General features: G+C 33.3%; 1 pseudogene; it reads left to right on the forward strand.

Annotated features, from left to right (window-relative positions):
• The first annotated feature begins 701 nt into the window (after positions 1-701).
• On the forward strand, positions 702-2,537 carry LOC116662614 (annotated as a pseudogene).
• The last annotated feature ends 974 nt before the right edge of the window (positions 2,538-3,511 follow it).

Below are 3,511 nucleotides of genomic sequence, written 5' to 3' on the forward strand. Positions count from 1 at the left end.
AAATGTGGACAATAAAGATGACTAGAAAATTTTTTTCTTTGTAGGAACTAAAAAACCTCTGAATGAAAGAATGGCAAAAATAAACATTTGCAAGTATACAATTCTCTTTTGTAATTTTAAATTAAAATATTAAATTAGATTCGTTTTACTTAGAATGCTGAATTATAATTGAAAAAAAAAATTCCCCACTTTGGGATTTCTTAAATTTGATTGATTATTTTAATCTAATTTTAGCTTATAAATATTTACCATTTATTTATAAACATACCAAAAAACTGATATTTATTCTGATCATTTTTTGAATATAGAGCTACTTAATGTAAAGCACACAGATAAATAACTACTTCCATATCCAAATCAGATATTTTTAATTTTAATTACAAATGATAATGAAACAGTTATACCATTTATGTACAGTTTTTACACAAATTTCAATTTAAATTCCAAAACTTTAAAATTACTTTATTTATTTAGTGCATTATTTATTTTCTGTTCACCAATCTGGTATAAATTTGTGTACAAAAGGAAGGAAATTGGTTTTATTTCATAGACCCCAAATTTATTTATTTAAAAAGATTTTGTGGGAATAACATTTGCAGATCACACTGTAAAAATAAACATCCTATATGTTTCATTTTAACTGGATGAATGAGAAGTAATCGCTGGCTGAATGTTACACTTGGTTTGCTAGGAGACCAGTCATTTTGTGATGTCAGAGCTTCTCAGGTTGAGAACCACTGTGATGGCCTAGCAGTTTATGTGTGCAGGCCTGCCAAAGCAGCATTTGAAGCTGCAGTGCTTAAACCATGCAGATTAAAAAAGGAGGTGGAGAAAAAGTTATTTGAGATGACACATGTTTCTTCAGAAATTCAAGATATGTCTCCTAAAGATGGACCAACTGGTTCAGGAAAGTCCAGTAGATCTCTATTGTGTGATCAAACAATATCTGGGGAACTGGACTTGAGGTCTATGATTGAAGAAAATGCTTCTTAGACTTTGTGTGAAGAATCCTTGAGAAAAAGACCATGTTACACACATTGTGTCTCTGAACCAGATGAAGATAATGATTTTTGTTCCCTGACATTTCCAAGAAAACTCTGGAAAATGGTTGGGAATGACCAATTTCAATCCATCTGGTGGGATGATAATGTAACTTCCATAGTGATCGATGAAGATGTCTTTAAGAAGGAAGTTTTGGAAAGAAAGACCCCTTTCAGAATATTTGAAACTGGAAGTATGAAAAGCTTACTTAGACAGCTTAACCTTTATGGGTTTAGTAAAGTGCGGCAGAATTTTCAAAGATCTACTTGTCTAGCTGACTTTCTGGCAGAAGAAAAAGCAGTCTCTGTTTTAAGCAAGGTATTCAGAAATTTTAGTCACCACTTCGTAACTTATATAGAAAATTTTATTTTGTAAATCAATCCATGATAATATTCATGTAAACTAGATTTTGAAAATTGTATAAAACTACTAAGGCTAAAATTCTTTATTTTTTCCAAAATGAGTACAGTGCATTAAGTATTCAAGATTATGAGAAACTTTGCTAGCAGCTATGAATCTTATCAGAAATCAAAATAAAGGTATTAAAGCTGCTGTAAAAAGGGGCATTCACCATTACTGCAAATGCTAACGTTTTTAATTTGATGACTATACTATTTAAATGTGTATTTTCCAAATAAGTAATTTCAAAAAATTGTCAGGATTATTCATATTTTGATGGTATTATCTTTGTATAGTATGTGTGAAGTATGAGGTTTTATACAGTAGGCTTATTTTAGTGTTGTATATTGGTTGAAACTATTACTAAAATCTTTCTCATTTGTTTGTAGCTGCAGATCTATCATAATCGAAACTTTAAATGAGGCTGTCCCCAGCTTTTAGTGAGAATAAAAAGAAGAGTTGGGGTTAAAAATGCTTCTCTGGTATCTTCATTGGCTCAAGATTTCAACAAGAAGCACTTTAAAGTAGGGGGTAATTTGGATAATCATAATTCTGGTTTTGTGGCTGACACTAGTGGAGAAAGTGCAATTTTACCTTCTGAAATTTAAACATGCCTTTAATAAGAAAGCCCTCTACTAGCCACATAATTTGTGATACAAATACCCCGATGAGAGGTGATTTTTCTCCTGCATCATCAATGTCAGTTAGACCACCAGAAGAAATTGCAGTGGATCAATGTGCTATTTTAAATCAGTTGACCACTTTCCACATGCTCTCACAAAGAAGCTACACTGAAGCAAATGGCCGTGTTGTGAATTTCATTACAATTACAACTTCCAATTCTCAGTACAGCAACTTATCTCCCATACAAAGCAATTATCTTGGACTGAGGTTGGAGCCTTCTACTTTTCCAAATAAATATCACAACATATCAGCCAATGAAGGTCCTTTTTCTAAACTTCAAGGAGAGAGCAACCCAAGGTTTCAAGTGCCAGTGATAGCTGTTATCAGCTAACTCTCTTTCACGGTCAACTCATCAGCCAACTGCAGTTTATGAACGTAATCCTAATTACAACTGATCTACCAGAGGACTAAGAGTTTATGCAGGATAACAAAGATTAAAATTGATGTTAGCAAATGTCGACAAATATCTGCAATTTTCTCATTTGAACAATAAACATACATGTGTAACTGTGTTTTCCTCGTTTTTTTTTTTTTAAATACAGTTTAGTAAATTGGGAGACTAAGTTACCATTTAAAGAAAAAAAGAGATATTTGATTGATATGATCAACTAATGGAACAATATGGGAGTAAATTTGAATAATTTCTTGTAAGGAAGAAGAGAAAATGGAAGAATTTGGGAAAATACCAAAATATTTAGAGAGGGAAAAGTACTAAGTGGCTTCTGGTTCATCCTGGAAAGCATTAAAAGTGTTAAGGTAGGAATGGTTGGAACAGGAGATAAATGCTGGAACCGGCCCAGGGATCATGGTCTCTATTATGTCATCCCTGGAATAATAAAGGTCACATGATGTAGTCTCAGATGGCACATTCAGCATGTGGTAGAATTTAAGAAGTAATTTTATCTATGGTCTTATTTGTGCTGTTCTCAAAGCATTCCAATTTGTGCTTTCATATCCTCCCCTAAGGAATCTACACTATACTTTCTGGTGAATACTTTATGTTGCTTTTATGTTGCAGCCAAAGACAAGCTTACATCCTCAGGTTGACACTTAATGCCTTTACAAATCTAAGCCCACAAATTCAACATAGTTTAGTCATTTCTTATAGATCTGTCATCTGGCTACCTTGGCATATCTTTATGTTTCACTGTATCTGGAGATATATCCAGGCAAATGCTTGTCAACCATGTTAACTACAAACACACAACTTTTGTTCCAGCTTATCCTTGGACTTTGGATGTCCTCCTTTTACCTACTTAGACTTTCTTAGTCTCATCACAGAAACCACCTCCTCCAGATGTTTTCTGTCTATCCCCCATTCCTTGTCTATCTTGGGTAGCAGCACAGTAAGCACAGCACATGCCACAGGATGCATTTTAGTATTTAG

Source organism: Camelus ferus, unplaced genomic scaffold (genome assembly GCF_009834535.1).
Source record: "Camelus ferus isolate YT-003-E unplaced genomic scaffold, BCGSAC_Cfer_1.0 contig767, whole genome shotgun sequence".
Taxonomy (NCBI): Eukaryota; Metazoa; Chordata; class Mammalia; order Artiodactyla; family Camelidae; genus Camelus; species Camelus ferus.